We start from the raw sequence: 19,178 nt of genomic DNA on the forward strand, positions 1-19,178 counted from the left end.
TCAGCTTGTTGATATCTTCACTAAGGGTCTCCTCTTAGTTTTGTTTGAAGATTTTCGATACAGTCTCAGTGTTCGACTTCCTCCCGCTTCGACTGAGGGGGTGCAATAGAATATTAGCTTAGCATATTCTTTGATGTACATAAATCAAGGATATTTATTGTCATCCTTGCTTATCTCGTGTGATTTAGGTTAGTTAGGAAAGTTTATTATTTGCTTCCTAGTTTGTAGCCTAACTTTGTATATCTTGTGAAGATTGTGTAATAAGAAGGATAAGGAAAACTTTCAAACATAAATGAGAGTTGGACTGGTGCCTTTGGCTTTCTTGGTTTGAGTAATGCCACTTTCTTTTATTTCACGTCTTTACGGAGTATGTAAATCAGTATATGAATTGTTGTTCTTTTCCTTCCTATTCTTTCAAACATAAAATTTCTTTCCTTTCCTTTCCTTCTTATTAACCAAACATCAAAAAGTTTAGTTTTTTTTTTCTTTCCCTTCCTTTCTCATCCCTTCCCTTCCCTTCCTTTTCTTTCCCTTCCTTTACTAAAAAACTAATACCAAACGCACTGTTAGTGAACATATATTGCCTTAGGTATGAACACCCTATAACTTAGCCTAGTGTGTTAAGCTTAGATTGTGAGTGACTCACGCCACTCGAATGCTTAATAACTATCTCTCATCCCTTTTATTTTCCAATTTATCAATCACAACCATGCTCTACTTCCTAAAATTTATCCTATGAGATTGATGTTAAGGAATCGATTTTGGATACTTCCTAAAATTTATGCTCTGAGTGGCTAGCTGTGCGTCTGGATAGCAGAAATTAGGTGAGGTCACAATCATGTTTTGGATTGTTCAGGATTGAGTAGTTGGTGAATACAATCTGATGTATTACGATTAATAACTAATGATTTGCTGCAAAGATCCTGAAATGACTTTTTATTGTTGGTTATTTCCGGTTGTCTACGCTGTCATTGTTTTATTTTAAGCTATCAAAAGTATGGGCTCCTAGGCTCCAATTTAGAGCTTTTTCTGGTTGTTAAGATATGCTCAATTTAAGTTCTTTTCTAGTTGCTAATGTGTGTCCATCACATTTTAAGCTGTCATAAGATTTTTTTTGTTTGTTTAGGAATGGTGGGATATTGGATGCATACATGCATGTTTTTGGCACTTGAAAGTGTTGATATTTGGTGATTTAAACAGTTGGGTTTGACTTAACTATTTTGATGCTGACTTGGATTTTTCGTACTTTTTGTTCGGGTTCATGCAAATAATACCACATACTCTGTGTCATATTAATTTATTGTGAGTGGCAACGTTTATCCACCCCCAACTTTAATATTAAGTAAATTTCTATTAGTAAAATCTATAGAATTGGTATTTTTTGTTAGTATGCACAAAATAAATTTAATATCTCACTAAAATTGATTTTCTGTAACATTTACTCATGTATAGACGTTCTTCCTAATTTTCTTATTAGAATATTTTAAAACTTTCTTCCTGGAGGCATAAGTGGTGTGTCTAACACTTCTAGGAGAATCAGAGAAATAAAGGTCCATAAGCTACAAGATATCATGATTCTTAATGGCATGATTTCTACACGTTTTAAAATGTAAATGTAACAGCCCGTTTTCTCGAGCTGCTAGGTAAATACACTTAAGATTCACTAATCACAATCAATGCTTAATAAGCCTTGGATTAAACATTTACTCGCAACGGAAATAACCTAGAAAACGATCCTGGACTTGTGGGTTATTGGCCCACAAAACAAAATCCTTTATATAAGACTTCAATTACACTGATATCTCGACTAATATTCCCAAATATTGTATACAACGAAATATATCAGAAACTATTCCTTAATTGACTATCTAAAATACAAACTCAATCCATAAGCTACGACGGCATCTTTATCTTGCTTCACTTCAGAATCCTGAGCTCACAACACCAAACCTGCAACGATGTTTGACTCTGCCACCAACCAAGTGACAGGCCACAGAAATGACAACACCATCAGCAAAGCTGAGTACACACTGTGTAATAGAAAATACAAGTTTAGGTGTATTTTGAAAACTAACACATAGTTATAGTAACAGATAATCACACTCAACTTAGTTGATATATTTTCACAAAATCAGATCGTTTGGCATGAACGCGAGTGGAGAGGGGTACCACGCAGTACCAGCTGTCTCCAAACTAGTGAGGGTCGTCACCCAGCCTTTTATTGTTATGCTTGCAAGACTTACCCGGACATGTCCTATAACGCCAGGAATTCGCCCCTCCTGGAAGGCAACAGCTAGGGACTCTACCCGCCCTAACTCGGGGTGCCTATTCATGCCTCACTTTCATATTTATAAAATAAGATATTTAATGATTCATACTTGAATCGTCAATACTCATAACATAACACCATATTCGACCTTATCTGGTCTTAACTCATATTTGAATCATTTCCTCATTATCATACCAAATCATATTTTGAGAAATATAGTATTTTCGAACGATTTCGATAATTGAACAAAATGATACTTTTATAACAATCCAATAGCAATTCACAACTAACTCACAGAGATGTATCTATAATCATGGCCATTACCACAAACGATATATGATATCCAAAATTCAATATAACGCCCACGGGAGCATTTAAATATATTTTGTTGAACCCAAAGGTTACCTCAACTCTATAACAATTATACGAAACCTCCAAGCATCATAACTTGATTTCCCATATCATCTTGAATTATATACGTCTACATAGCCATTCTCCAACAACCATCTCACGATAACATCAATAATCAATAACCAAACTTAAACTAATTCCCAATTCACAAATTATCAACCTTTAACATTCTAATTTCCTTAATCCTTAATTAATATCTATAACTTCAATGATATTAGCTACATCGACTTGCATCCCAATTCATAATCATAATTCCAAATTATATAACTAAACAAACTAAACATAACTCACAACTGTACCTATAATCAAGCACCTAATTGTGCTACCAACAATTATATTGAGAATATAAAGCTAGCTCGACTCGTAAATAAACCTCAATAAACTGATTTCTATGTTGCACTCAAATCCTTAACCAATATATCAATTCCAACATTATAATCTCCTTCATAATTCCGAATGATACTCCATTCCAAAATCATCCTCCAATAATCCCTCATAACAATAACAATAATCAACAACCAATCTTAACTATTCTAATTATCTTCTTCTAACGCAACATTATGCTAATAAAACTGAATCCCGCAAATAGAAATTAATGAAGTCATTCCCATAACTCATAACTCGACTTCTACATATCAACTCCAACTACAATAATTATAACAGTTTCCCAATTCTAAGATTAGGACTCCCCTCGCATCATCAACAGCGACTATCCAATAAGAGCGATACAACAACAACAATAGGCAACAGCTTCACAGCAACTCCACCACAACCACAATGACTAACAACAATAACCCAACAACACTACTACAACAAAGCAACAACAACAATAGCAACTCCACAACAACTTCACCACAACCACCACAACAACTCCACAACAACAATAACATAACAACTCCACCTTAATCATCATAATTACTCCACAAGTCCATGTACTAAACACATTCCATTAAGAAGCATAATCGTATTACTTAGTGTATAAGTGTTGTTTAGGTCAAATAAAATATCTCTAATGAACCTTAACATGTTATACTCGTGTAATATACTCAATATACACATAATAAAATACACATCATAAGTAAATTCATTTCATAAACATGCTTTACACTAGAAAGAAACAATCACTTAACTATAGAAGTGGAAATCTCTAGGTTAAAACCAAACTAAGTGTGTACCTTAACTAAGGATGCTTAAAGCCACGAAATTCCTTAATCCACTTGGTTAACTACTCCTACAGCTTCCCCTGAATGTATAAAATGCTAAGATTAGTTTCAACAAGCTTATAGATATGAAAAACTAAGCTTAAATCAGGGGTGTAAACTGTTGAACTTACAACAACTTATGTGATCTTTCAGCAAGGTTTTCTATATGATTTTAAGGTCTAAAGATTGGAACCAAAGCTTGAACTACTTTGTATGGATATTTAGAAGAGTTATATGTAAAGAAAAGTGGGTGTCCAAGAGGAAGAAATAAGAGAAAAGAGACGAAAATCCAGAACAGGCTTTTATAGTCTGTTCTGGCGGTACCCCCAGGGGAGGGAAACCTCTTCTGGGCAAGGTTGGTTTCTTGGAGTTTTTGGGTGATTCTTGCTTGAGGTGTTAGCCTAAGGTGTTGGCTTTCATGCATAAAAAGTTCTTTGAGAGATAGACACTTAAGTAGCTGCTAAGCAGCTTTCTTTGAGGATAGGTCTGAGCTGTAATTTCAGCTGGCCAGGTTTTACTATGTATGCAATTTACCTTATGAAGCCACGTAATTCTTGGGGATAAATGACCATTTTAACCTTAAGACATCCCAAGAATGTCATATATCAATTTTGGTTGGGTTCTGAGCTCGGATTCAATCCCAAATGGCTCTTTAACTGGAAGTTCATCGCTACCCGATAAAACAATCTCCAAACGATTTATTGGTTTCCAAAGCCTTATTAGCCAATAAGAATGATGGTTCTTATCCTCTTTGACCTTTCTTAACCATTAAGAATGATGATGCTTATCCACAAGCTTTCTTAACCATTAAGAATGATGATGCTTATCCACAAGCTTTCTTAACCACTAAGAATGATGATGCTTATTAATAAGCTTTCTTAACCATTAAGAATGATGATGCTTATTAATAAGCTTTCTTAACCATTAAGAATGATGATACTTATCCACAAGTTTTCTTAACCATTAAGAATGATGATGCTTATCCACAAGCTTTCTTAACCATTAAGAATGGTAATGCTTATCCACAAGCTTTCTTAACCATTAAGAATGGTAATGCTTATCCACAAGCTTTCTTAACCATTAAGAATGATGGTCTTATCGACTTTTAGCTTTTAAATAAAGGTTCTTAAAAACAGGGCTATTACAGTAAAAGTTCCTTTACAATAACCCCCCAACCCAAAATCCAAAGCATTATGTTGTTACCTTTTGAAAACTTCACTCACTCAATTTCCAGATAGATAGAGGATAGCTATGATCTATGAACCCAATACTGAAAATTTTCCCCAACATCAAAAACTAACATATTACATACTCACAAAAAGTTAAAGAGGATACTTAGTAAAAGCACAAAGTAATGAAATGACAGCAGGAAGAGAGTTAATAGCATAGTTAGTCTTTTAAGAAGTACTATGCACACCATCCTTCCTAAACAGCAGCCTCCTGCCTCTTTACTCAACTTAGCTTGAATAACCAAATCTTGTCTTCAATAGGTACTCTACTGCTTCTTCACCTCTAATAAAGCACTTGTTGTAAGCACAGAGCCGTTCCTGAACATTACTAGGCCCGGGGCGAGATTAAAATCTTAAGCCCCTAACGCACGAGAAATTGAAAGAGATATACAATATAAAAATACTAATGAAAATTTTTCATTAAATTAATCAAAAGTGAAGTATTACAATCAAAAATCAATCTTAAAAATAATATTTCACCATACAAATTATTATAAAAAACATTGTCTTCGTGCATTTTTGGATGCAAAATCATTGATGATAGTGTCAACATCAATATTTTCCAACATATTCTTTTCAATACTTAACATTGTTAAACCATTTAATCTTTCTTGTGACATTGTTGATCTCAAATAACTTTTCAATAACTTCAACTTTAAAAAATTTCTTTCTGCAGATGCTACTGTCACCAACATCGTTAGTAGGATTCGGTAAGCAATTGAAACATTTGGATAACAATCTGCATGTTTGACAAACTCAAGAATTTCAATTGCAGACATAAACACATTTGGCAATGTCATTTGCAATACTTTCATTTCATAAAAAAAGTCATTTGCATCAACATCCGACAAATTATTATGAGAAAAAACATTATTAAACTTATTGCAGCTTTCTCTTAATTTAGCAATATCCAATGACTTCAACCTTACTGAATCAATTAAAAATCCAAAAAGATCTTCAAAAACTTTTAATTGTTCAAATCTATCTTTCAATGAAGCAATAGCCATATCTACAACCACCAAAAAATAATTAACTCTAAAAGACTCCTCGGGTGATTGACTTGCTTCATCTTGATTATTCTCGTCAAATTGTCTTTTTCTGAAAACATGACGTTTAGTTGGAAGATTTGGCTCTATATTCATATCAATTGCAAGACTCTTGGCACTATTCATACTGTTTTCAAACCCCTCATTTATGTAGTTTTCAAAATATGACATTACACCATCTAATTCATGAATTGTAGCATCAATGCACATTGCTTTAGATTGCAATTTCTTTCTCGCCAAATTAATTGCAAATAGAATATCATACCAAATAACCATCCTAAGTAAGAATTCAAAACTTTCAAGAGCATTAGCCAAACTTTCGGCTTCACTTTTAGTCTTAGCATCGGTACCAGCACATTTATATAATTGTAACAAAGCTAATCTTATTTTTGGAGCATGAAATCTAATAGCTTTGATACTTTTAATTCGACTTTCCAATCGAGTATCAGATAAAGATTTAACAGTTTCAAAAACATTATCACATAAAATTTTCCACCTTTTGGTGGAAATGGCAAACAATGAATATATACGTTGCAAAATCCCAAAAAAAGAAATTACTTTAACACATGAATGTGCCATATCACATAGAATAAGATTTAGACTATGACAAGCGCGTGGCATATATAAAGCTCTAGGATTTATGTCAAGCAATCTCTTCTGTACACCTTGATGTTTTCCTTTCATATTAGAACCATTATCATATCCTTGGCCTCTCACATCATCGATATTAAGCTCAAGAGACTTTAATGCATCTACTAATTCATTAAAAAGCCCAAGTCCGGATGTATCATCCACCCTTAAGAATTCTAAAAAGTACTCCTCTATTTTTATTTTGTTACTCGACATATTAACACATCGTACTATTAGACTCATTTGTTTTTGGTGACTTACATCAGGGGTACAATCAAGAATAATTGAGAAATATATTGCATCTTTAATGAGTCTTATGATAGAAGTTCTAATACTATGGGCCAAGAGAGAGATTAACTCATTTTGAATTTTATGACCAAGATAATGGTAATGAACTTCTTCGTTCGAAATACACCTAAGATGGTCTTGCATTGGCAAATCAAATTCAGCAATCATTTCAAGTAATCCCAAAAAGTTTCCATTACTCTCCTCATAAAGTTTCTCATTCGATCCTCGAAAAGCTAAATTATTTTTAGCAAGAAATTTAACAACCGAAATTATTCTTACTAAGACTTGTCTCCATCGTTCTTTCTCCTTTGAAATTCCTTGTTGCAAGTCTTTATCAAGCGTTTGATTAGTCTTTAATCTCACTCTTAATTCAGTCCAAACATTCATGTTAGTCATATGATCAACACTATTCTCATGTTCTTTGAGTCTCTCACTAAAATGCTTCCAATCACTCAATCCATCAGTTGCTAGAGAGCTTGTTTTATTTTGCTTTGTGAATAATTTACAACAAAAACAATATACTTTGTCCACGTGTTTAGAGTAGACCAACCATTTTCTATCACGACTCTCTCCATTACTCATTTTTCTAGAAAATTAAACATATGAAAAATGCCTAGACTTACCATCTAAAGGAAATTTTAGATTTAGTTCTCTTATAGGTTCTTTCTCAACTAAAATATCTCTAGACTTGTTATCAAGAACACCCCAATTTCTAGGATCATAAATGTCCAAAGGTGGAACAAAGTGTGTATCAACCCCAACATCTTCAACACTAGACTCATTTGGTACATGATTAGGGTCACCCATATTAGGAATATCCTCATTATTTTGATTTGGGGCATTATCGTTTAAATTAGTAGCATCTTCGGGATCAGTCAAGCTAATAGGATTACTAGATACAATCTCATTTGTCACATTATCAAAATCATTCACATTAGTAGCATTATCAGCATCATTCATATTAGTAGCATTATTAAGATCATTCACATTAGTAGCATTATCAACTTCATTCACATTAGTAGCATAATCATCTGAATTTTCATTATTTTGACCCTGATTATCTAGATCCACCCTCTCCGAAGGTTCTCCTTCTTTTTTCTTAAAGTATTTATTAAGAGCTCCCCTTTGTGATTCTTCTAACTCCTCTCTTTGTTTTCTTTTCTTTCTTTTTTCACTACCAGATAAATGTTTCGTCAACATTATATAGCAATTCAACTAATATAGAGAAGAACAACAACACCTGTGAAATTGGATGATCTTCTACATAAGTGTTTGTCTTCGAAGTTCAAAATGTCTGCAAATAAATGAAATTATTTAGTCAATACTCAATTTCCACGAACGTCGAACAACAATTGATCAACTAATCATTTAATCAAGTACCACCACAAGGAATTAAGGACTAAGCCTTTGTCGTAGTTGTTGTTGTTCTAGTACATTCATTTTTATTTCCATACATATCAAGAGTCTTTGTCTACTACTCTACTCTGCTTATCTGCTAAAATTCTTGTACTTTGATTATTTAATAACACAAGTAGAAGCACAAAAATCTAATATAGTTAATTGTTAACCACGAATTGGGTTTGTTTGCTACTCTGCTTATCTGCTAAGTGTTAACCACAAGTCCACAATAATCATTCATAAATTCATTCATAGGAATTACGAAATTGGAAGATAAAATATCAAATTACCAAGTTTTCTAATCTTTAAATAAATCAAATTTACATACAAAATTCAGAAATAAAATTGACAAATCAACAAATTGCCGAAGAAAAATTAGATAATGAAATTACAATTTACAAACCTCATGAACTGTTGAAATCTGAAAATTTAAAACAATGGGTTCTTTGTAATTGTGAGAATTGAGATACAGGGAAGCAAGAATGAACTATTTATTCCCAAAAACTTCTTTTTTCCCGTTGGATTTTGAAGATTATAACTGGAGAATAATATATTTTCAGTTAATTTGCAAGAGATTTTAGGGAGAAATAATGGGAAAAAGATTATAGAAAGAATGGATGAATCTACCATTTTTGGAGAATGAAAACTGAAAGCGTGATATGCGGGAGGTTAGGGGAAGGGAATTGGGGAAACTTTCAGTTTTAGACTTTTAGTATTCTGCCTTCTGATCTGCTTCTTTCGTGTATTTCTAAGACTTTTTTTTTTTTACAAAAGGCAAAACCGAATTTTTTTTTTGGGCCCTGGGAGGGGGCCCCGCCTGCCCTGCCCCAGGACCGGGCTTGTGAAAAGATTGGGATGAACAGCCATGCATGAGGACATACATACAAGACATAAGCAAGGTAATGAAAACATCATACCCTAGAAGGTTAGAGTTTAACCATCGTTGTTATTTTACCTCAAAGAAACCTCACCAGAAGACCTCGAGATAAACCTACAAAGCCCCGAAAAAGAAAATCCTCCTATCACTCGTTCCTCTTCCTATTACATAGTACTCCACACCCCTTCTTTTAGCATGATATTTTTTTCTTTGTTCTCTAAAGAAATTTCAAAGTTGATGACTGATTTATCACCTATCTTTTCAACTTTATTTCAAGTTATGGTAATTCTTCTTTACACTTGATTAAGTGTTATTTTTCTTAGGGATTAGGGTATTCATGATTGTTACATGGCGATTGAGAATGAGTTTGATATTCAAATTGTTACAATTGGACAAGCGCACATACCAGGGACAAGGGAAGTGACTTTGAATTATTTCACCTCTTTATCACAAGAGTATCGTCGAGTCTGTATTACCAAAGATATTGTGCCAACTGCACCATTGCCATGTCCCAATGAGGAGTGTAGTGTAGTGTGTCAAGCAAAGTGTACCTTTGTTTCTTGGCCTGCTCACTTAATTTTTCCAAAGACAAAGGTACACTCATCATTCATGTCAAGGTTTTGCAAATATAAATACCTTAATTACAAATGTAGCTTTTGTAACTCAATTCATCATTTTTTTGTTCCAAAGAGTATCCCAAGCAATAGGAGTCGTGCCGTTGGTGATTTTGGCCTACCATTCTTGCTCATTGTATCCCTGCCAGATGGTGCCCAAAGGGGCATCACAGGGAGCTCGAGAATCCATCCCGAATGCCTCACAGAATTCGTCGAAGGAGAGTGCTCTAGCTTGATTAAACATATGAAATTGAATAGCTAGAGCACCCGTGCCCGGCTCCTTACTTATGTTCAACGTACTCAAGAATTCGAGAGTGAGTTGATCATAAGTAGGTGCATGGACGTCAAGAAAGTCCGATAACCCGACATTACCTGACATCTCCCTTATGATCGATTCGATGTTATGGTAGTTGCAGGTAGTGTAGTCATAGAACTTTGTGGGACGAAACGTGCGCTCAGAAAGTTGTTGAAAAATTTGTTTATGAGCGGCATTGGGAAGTTTCACAGCATAGAGGGGAGGGGGATTAGAGCTAGACGAGGGTCCTTGTGAGGAGGATCCGGTCTTTGCTCTCTTGGACCTAGAGGAGCCTTCACCACTACTTCTTCCCATGGTGGTAAAGAGGTTTTGTTTTGAAAAAAAAAGGGAAGGAGAAGTGATGATCTGCTGCAATGACACACCACAAAACGGACTCTCGACACAAAGAACACACAAAAAGAAAAATCAAACCACACAATGAAACACACAAAAGAAAGGAAAATCAAAAAGAAGGAAAAAAACTAGTCCTAAGATCTACCAGCTAGCCAATCCACAATTAGTAGCAACCACAAGTTGCTAACAAGCAAGAGTATCACCACTTACAAGAGACTTTCAAGACAAATTCACCAAATCAACCACAATTGGTGCACAAGCATCAACAACACAAGAAATTCATGCCCGGAAGTTGATTTGTGGGGGTTGAGGGATTTTTCTCAGCTACTTGGGCAATTTGGGTTTCAAGCATTTTGTTGTGGGCCTGTAGCTCTTGAAACCTTTGCTCATGGTTTTGGAGAATTTGGTTCATGGATTGGAGTTGTTGGAGAATTTGGAGAGATGTGTGGTGTGGTTGAGGTGTTGGGTGGGGAATAGGAAGATTGGAAGGAGGTTTTGGGTTGTTGGTCCTTTGATGTGGAGCTTGGTAAGTGTTGGACCCTTGTGAGGAGGAACCACCTTGGTTGTAGTTTTGGTTTTGGTTATACCCTTGCGCAAACCCTTGGTTGTGAGCTTGGTTGTACCCTTGTTGTGGTTGATTCCATCCTTGTTGAGGTTGGTTGAATCCTTGGGTGTAGTTTTGTTGAGGTTGTCTCCAACCTCCTTGTTGATTGTTCCTATACCCTTGGTTTCCTTGATACCCCTCTCCTCTTAAATTTATTGCCGCCACATGCTCTGAATGAGTACCTCCACAATAAGAAGTATCATGGTTAGTACCACCACAAATATCACAAGAAAAAGAGTTTACCTGTGAAGGAGTAGACGATGCAAGATTGATCTTGGAGAGCTTCTTGTCGAGTTGGTCCATCTTGGCTTGAATTTGATCCATGGGGTCTAATTCAAACTTTCCGCTCTTCTTAGGTTGAGCACCTCTTCGTCTTCCACCCCATGAGTAGTTCTTGATCACTTCCTCAAATGTGGACTCAAGTTGTTCTTGCGGGATCATAGAAAGTTGACCTCCCGCCCCAGCATCAAGCTTGGCCCGTGATATCGGATCAAGACCATCATAGAAAAATCGCATGAGTAGATTCTTGTTGAACTCATGGTGTGGGCATGAACGGATCATCTCCTTGAACCGCTCCCAAGCTTCGGCAAGTGTCTCATCGTTCTTTTGCTCAAATGAGGAGATCTTCCTCCTTATGTCCGCAGTCTTCCACTCCGGGAAGTATTTCTTCAAGAAGGCCATTGTGACTTCTTCCTATGTAGTGAGGGAATTAGCAGGCAAGCTCTTGATCCATGACTTTGCCTTTCCGGTAAGAGAGTACCGGAACAAGTGCATCTTGATGTAGTCAGGAGAGACACCATTAGTTGTTATCGTGGCACAGATCTCAAGAAACCTGTCGAGATGGTCTAGAGGATCCTCATCTGACCCCCCACAAAACTGCTCTGCTTTCACCATCCGAGTATACTGAGGGTGAATGCTGAAATTTGTAGTGGTGGTGGGGAGTCGAATTCCACCTTGAAGAACATAGGAACCCGGATTTCCGAAATCCCTAAACAGTTGTGGATTTGCTTCACCCATTTCTGATTCAACTTCACTTGATGTACTTGAGATTGGTGAAGAAGGCTCAGAACCCAAAGTCAAATTTTCCAAATTCTTCCAAAGCTTTCGCAATGTACGGTCGATTTCAGGATCTAGAGGCAATGTGGGTGAACCGTGAGTTCTTCTTCTCATGTAACACAACAAAGCTAAGCAGAGGATTAGCAAATAACAACCACAGTAAAAAGAAAATAAAAGAAAAATCAACTAAGCAAACTAAACTAAAATATACTTCAATCAATAGCACAACTTCCCCGGCAACGGCGCCATTTTGATAAGAGGTTTTTAGTGTGTCGTTAGGGCACTAAGAACCGCTTTCCAAATAATATTTATAATCCTAACAAGCAATTACTAAGAGAATAGTAAGGGCAAGTCAAGGGTCGATCCACAGGGAAAATGGGATTGATTAAAGTCTATCAAGTCCAGACTACCTAATTGAAAGGTATTTGGGGTTTGAAAGATGTTTGGTAACAATTAAGACTAAGTAACAACTAGAACAAGCAAATATACGAGTTTAAATATCAAATAAAAGACACTAGAGTTAAGGTTACTAGTATGAATAAGAACGGATAATGATTGTTAATGCGATTGTGAAGCAACAAAGACGATTATGCAAGGTTTAGTTCTCCTCTAAAATACTCGAGTCCTCTCTCGAATGGTCCTCAAGAGTAATCACTTAATCAATCAACTAAATCCTCTCTCGAATGGTCTTTAGTTAATTGATTAAGAGATTCAATAAGTTTGGAAAACCCCTAATGAAGGATCCCCTTAATTTCCATCCAATATCTTGGTATAGAAATTAAGTTGATTCTTGGGGATGATAAAAGAGTTCAAAATCCGATTTAAGAACATTTGAAATCAAAATAGCAAAGTATAAATGTGATCAATATCTATCCTAAGGTCTCAAAACACCAAGATCAATGCATAAGCTTCTCCATAATCACAATCACATCAACATCATATTTAAAACCCTAATTCATACTTTCACCCTAACCCTAGATTATGAAACTACTCACTAATCATGGACTTAAAGCAATTAAACAATGAATCTATGACTAATCTAAGGCTAAACATGATTAAGTTATGATTAAACTAATGTAAATCGCAATTATGGAACTAAGAGAATAAAGATCTTAAATAATATAAGAACATAAACAAACACCAAGAGAATGAATTAAAAACTGAAACTTTGAATTAAGATGAATGAAACGTACCTTCAATATCAATGGAATCACAAACTATGATCTCTAATCTCAATTATCAATGAAAAACTCAATTGTTTTCTCTCTAATACAGAACCCTAAAATATTCACTGAAAACTAGAATGAAAGCGTAAGTCTAAAACTAAAAGAGAAAAAGGGTTTAATGAACGAAATTTAAATTCCGGAACGCATGGTGCGGGCGCACCTGACCTCAGGTGCGGGAGCACCAAATCTTCTGTCTTTTTTGTAAAAGTGCTCCATAGATGGTGCGGGCGCACAATGAACAGGTGCGGGCGCACCACATGTCAGGTGCGGGCGCACCTATGTCTTCTGCCTCAGTCTGAATTCCTCCGTCAAAATGTGCGGGCGCACCAGACGAAGGTGCGGGCGCACCAAAGTCGTCTGTAATATGTCTCATAATAAGTCGATGGTGCGGGCGCACCATCTTGTGCGGGGGAGCTTTAGGCGCACCTCATGCTCCCTCTCGTCCTCTAGCTCGTTCCCTTGTGTCATGGCTCGCATTACTCGGCCTCGAAAAGGGTCATATCTGCAATAAAAACACGAGCAAAAATGGTGAAAGCATATGCGCTAGAAATTCGATCAAAATAGATCGAAAATCTAGCAAAATATCACTATGATCAAGTATGATCAAGTGAATGAAATAGAAGGGAAAACTGAGGAGAAAGAAGGAAGAAAAGGAGAAAAAGGGAGCTAAAACAAGCCAAAAGAAAGTCATAAAGTGCGTTAGAAACGCACTTATCAATGAGTCGAATGTGGGGGTCCCGGTGTTGGCTCAAAGATTGGTTCAGAATGCAAAGTTTGTGATTTACAAAATTTTATAATACACTACCAATTCAAACAAGTAGTGATTTACTAACAATACACAATCACTAAAAGGTAGCAATTGACCAATTGAAGATTTCAAGACTGTAATTAAAAGTCTATAAATTTAAAGAATTAAAATCAACCACACAATTAACAATTCACTAACAATTTAAATTGTATATCATAAATCTACATCACATTAGGTCGAATAAGGAGTGTAAGTAATAATAAGAAAGAAAGAAAAAACACAAATATCATAATGTTCAATGAAACTAACCTTTAAGCTTTAAAACCAAAATCCAATCAGACTAAACAATTAAAGTTTCAACTTTTGTAGTGAAGTTTTTTTTACAAGAACTTTCAATTCTAATGTCCGAGCTAGGAGTTAGGCCCAAATTACGATTTTGGGCCTAAATGAGCACGAAACAGACGTGAAAAATCGGACTTCAAGGAATTCAGCTTATGAGCTCACGAACCCCTTAGAAATGGTAAAAAAAACATGTCAGGCTTTGGAATCGCTCAATTCTGGTGTCCGAGCTAGGAGTTAGGCCAAAATTACGATTTTGGGCCTAGATGAGCACGAAACAACGTGAAAAATCGGACTTCAAGGAATTCACTTCTGAGCTCACGAACCCCTTAGAAATGGTAAAAAAACATGTCAGGCTTAGAAATCGCTCAATTCTGGTGTCCGAGCTAGGAGTTAAGCCAAAATTACGATTTTGGGCCTAGATGAGCACGAAACAACGCGAAAAATCGGACTTCAAGGAATTCAGCTTCTGAGCTCACGAATCCCTTAGAAATGGTAAAAAAAACATGTCAGGCTTTGGAATCGCTCAATTCTGATGTCCGAGCTAGGAGTTAGGCCCAAATTACGATTTTGGGCCTAATGAGCACGAAACAGACGTCAAAAATCGGACTTCAAGGAATTCAGCTTCTGAGCTCACGAACCCCTTAGAAATGGTAAAAAAACATGTCAGGCTTTGGAATCGCTCAATTCTAGTGTCCGAGCTAGGAGTTAGGCCCAAATTACGATTTTGGGCCTAAATGAGCACGAAACAGACGTGAAAATCGGACTCAAGAATTCAGCTTCTGAGCTCACGAACCCCTTAGAAATGGTAAAAAAAACATGTCAGGCTTTGGAATCGCTCAATTCTGATGTCCGACTAGGAGTTAGGTCCAAATTACGATTTTGGGCCTAGATGAGCACGAAACAGACGTGAAAATCGGACTTCAAGGAATTCAGCTTCTGAGCTACGAACCCCTTAGAAATGGTAAAAAAACATGTCAGACTTTGGAATCGCTCAATTCTGATGCCGAGCTAGGAGTTAGGCCCAAATTACGATTTTGGGCCTATGTGAGCACGAAACAGACGCGAAAAATCGGACTTCAAGGAATTCAGCTTCTAGCTCACAACCCTTAGAAATGGTAAAAAAACATGTCAGGCTTTGAATCGCTCAATTTGATGTCCGAGCTAGGAGTTAGGCCCAAATTACGATTTTTGGCCTAGATGAGCACGAAACAGACGCGAAAAATCGGACTTAACGAATTCACTTCTACTCACGAATCCCTTCGAAATGGTAAAAAAAATGTCAGGCTTTGGAATCTCAATTCTGATGTCCGAGCTAGGAGTTAGGCCCAAATTACGATTTTGGGCCTAGATGAGCACGAAACAGACGCGAAAAATCGGACTTCAAGGAATTAGCTTTGAGCTCACGAACCCCTTAGAAATGGTAAAAAAACATGTCAGGCTTTGGAATCGCTCAATTCTGGTGTCCGAGCTAGGAGTTAGCCAAATTACGATTTTGGGCCTAGATGAGCACGAAACAAACGCGAAAAATCGACTTCAAGGAATTCAGCTTCTGAGCTCACAAACCCCTTAGAAATGGTAAAAAAAACATGTCAGGCTTTGGAATCGCTCAATTCTGATGTCCGAGCTAGGAGTTAGGCCCAAATTACGATTTTTGGCTTAGATTAGCACGAAACAGACGCGAAAAATCGGACTTCAAGGAATTCAGCTTCTGAGCTCACGAACCCCTTAGAAATGGTAAAAAAACATGTAGGCTTTAATCGCTCAATTATGATGTCCGAGCTAGGAGTAGGCCCAAATTACGATTTTGGGCCTAGATGAGCACGAAACAGACGCGAAAAATCGGACTTAACCGAATTCAGCTTCTGACCTCACGAACCCCTTAGAAATGGTAAAAAAAACATGTCAGGCTTTGGAATCGCTCAATTCTGGTGTCCGAGCTAGGAGTTAGGCCAAAATTACGATTTTGGGCCTAGATGAGCACGAAACAAACGCGAAAAATCGGAACTCAAGGAATTCAACTTCTAAGCTCACGAACCCCTTAGAAATGGTAAAAAAAACATGTCAGGCTTAGAAATCGCTCAATTCTGGTGTCCGAGCTAGGAGTTAAGCCAAAATTACGATTTTGGGCCTAGATGAGCACGAAACAAACGCGAAAAATCGGACTTCAAGGAATTCAGCTTCTGAGCTCACGAACCCCTTAGAAATGGTAAAAAAAACATGTCAGGCTTTGGAATCACTCAATTCTGATGTCCGAGCTAGGAGTTAGGCCCAAATTACGATTTTGGGCCTAAATGAGCACGAAACAGACGTGAAAAATCGAACTTCAAAGAATTCAGCTTCTGAGCTCACGAACCCCTTAGAAATGGTAAAAAAAACATGTCAAGCTTTGGAATCGCTCAATTCTGATGTCCGAGCTAGGAGTTAGGCCCAAATTACGATTTTGGGCCTAGATGAGCACGAAATAGACGCGAAAAATCGGATTTCAAGGAATTCAGCTTCTGAGCTCACAAACCCCTTAGAAATGGTAAAAAAACATGTCAGGTTTTCGAATCGCTCAATTATGATGTCCGAGCTAGGAGCTAGGCCCAAATTAAGATTTTGGGCCTAGATGAGCACGAAACAGACGCGAAAAATCGGACTTCAACGAATTCAGCTTCTGAGCTCATGAACCCCTTAGAAATGGTAAAAAAACATGTCAGGCTTTGGAATCGCTCAATTCTAATGTTCGAGTTAGGAGTTAGGCCCAAATTACGATTTTGGGCCTAAATGAGCACGAAACAGACGTGAAAAATCGGACTTCAAGAAATTCAGCTTCTGAGCTCACAACCCCCTTAGAAATGGTAAAAAAACATGTCAGGCTTTGGAATCGCTCAATTCTGATGTCCGAGCTAGGAGTTAGGCCCAAATTACGATTTTGGGCCTAGATGAGCACGAAACAGACGCGAAAAATCGGACTTCAAGGAATTCAGCTTCTGAGCTCACGAACCCCTTAGAAATGGTAAAAAAAACATGTCAGGCTTTGGAATCACTCAATTATGATGTCCGAGCTAGGAGCTAGGCCCAAATTACGATTTTGGGCTAAGACGAGGAAGAAACGTACGCGTAAAATCGGACTTCAACGAATTCAGCTTCTGAGCTCACGAACCCCTTAGAAATGCTAAAAAAACATGTTAGGCTTTGGAATCGCTCAATTCTGGTGTCCGAGCTAGGAGTTAGGCCAAAATTACGATTTTGGGCCTAGATGAGCACGAAACAAACGCGAAAAATCGGACTTCAAGGAATTCAGCTTCTGAGCTTACGAACCCCTTAGAAATGGTAAAAAAAATGTCAGGCTTTGGAATCGCTCAATTCTGATGTCCGAGCTAGGACTTAGGCCCAAATTAAGATTTCTGGCCTAGATGAGCACGAAACAGACGCGAAAAATCGGACTTCAAGGAATTCAGCTTCTGAGCTCAGGAACCCCTTAGAAATGGTAAAAAAAACATGTCAGGCTTTGGAATCGCTCAATTCTGATGTCCGAGCTAGGAGTTAGGCCCAAATTACGATTTTGGGCCTAAATGAGCACGAAACAGACGTGAAAAATCGTAATTTGGGCCTAGCTCCTAGCTCGGACATCATAATTGAGTGATTCCAAAGCCTGACATGTTTTTTTTACCATTTCTAAGGGGTTCGTGAGCTCATAAGCTGAATTCGTTGAAGTCCGATTTTTCGCGTCTGTTTCGTGCTCATCTAGGCCCAAAATCGTAATTTGGGCCTAGCTCCTAGCTCGGACATCATAATTGAGTGATTCCAAAGCCTGACATGTTTTTTTACCATTTCTAAGGCGTTGTCTCACAATCACCAGCTTCACAAACATCAACCACTCAAAAGTATGACATTATTGATAAGGATCATGCTAAGGTGACCACTAATTTGTTGAGGACTTTGAAGAAATAAGCTATTGTGATGAAAAAGATGCGTGGATGCATCATATTATCGATCCTGGATAGCATATTTCACAATGAGAAAGAGGTAAGGCTTGATTATGAAGACATACTGGATTGGTGCTTCCAAAGAGAGATGGGATTAGCTCACATGTCGATTCTCATGAAGTATGTATTTAGTCGACTTTCAATTGTCTTATTTTTCAAATAATTGTCGATTTCAATAAGTGTCTCTAATAGCTCATTTTGTTATTATAGGCACTTAAGTGAATCATGTCAGAAAGATGGCATATTCGGGGTGTATGGATTTTGTGATCCTAATTATCTAACTCCAAGGATTTCAATTGTAGAAGAAGATCGATCTGACTATTTATGTCGTGTTTTCAGGTGCAATGGAGGCAAGAACCTGAATCAACTATTTTTTGCACCATTCCATGAAAAGTAATTGTGTATGCGTAATATATTGCAATTTGAACTAAATTTGCATATATGAGTAATTTTTTCCCTTAAGCCCTTGGAACGAACTGTTTTTTGGCTTGATCCTAATGGTGCAGATCATATCCGTGAATTTGATGAACGGATAATAAATGAGTATGTGAGCTAGTCATTGTCTACTAATGTTATCCTATTATCAATGTCTTCATCTAATTAGGTAAAATTTTCTTA

The 19,178-nt window shown here is 36.9% G+C and overlaps 1 long non-coding RNA gene, 1 other non-coding gene and 1 pseudogene across 2 annotated transcripts; 1 reads left to right on the forward strand and 2 right to left on the reverse strand.

Annotated features, from left to right (window-relative positions):
* Window positions 1-1,741: 1,741 nt before the first annotated feature.
* On the reverse strand, window positions 1,742-4,570 carry LOC130590037 (uncharacterized). The gene is made up of 3 exons (XR_008967633.1): window positions 4,014-4,570; window positions 3,856-3,923; window positions 1,742-1,968 (listed from the first exon to the last, which is right to left on the reverse strand). It is a non-coding gene; the product is annotated as an uncharacterized LOC130590037 (long non-coding RNA).
* A 1,032-nt stretch (window positions 4,571-5,602) lies between these two features.
* LOC104908302 (uncharacterized) lies at window positions 5,603-8,275 on the reverse strand (annotated as a pseudogene).
* Window positions 8,276-11,749: 3,474 nt separating this feature from the next.
* Window positions 11,750-11,856, forward strand: LOC125493956 (small nucleolar RNA R71). The gene has a single exon (XR_007270279.1). It is a non-coding gene; the product is annotated as a small nucleolar RNA R71 (small nucleolar RNA).
* The last annotated feature ends 7,322 nt before the right edge of the window (window positions 11,857-19,178 follow it).

This window comes from Beta vulgaris, chromosome 9, assembly GCF_026745355.1.
Source record: "Beta vulgaris subsp. vulgaris cultivar EL10 chromosome 9, EL10.2, whole genome shotgun sequence".
In the NCBI taxonomy this organism is placed as follows: domain Eukaryota; kingdom Viridiplantae; phylum Streptophyta; class Magnoliopsida; order Caryophyllales; family Amaranthaceae; genus Beta; species Beta vulgaris.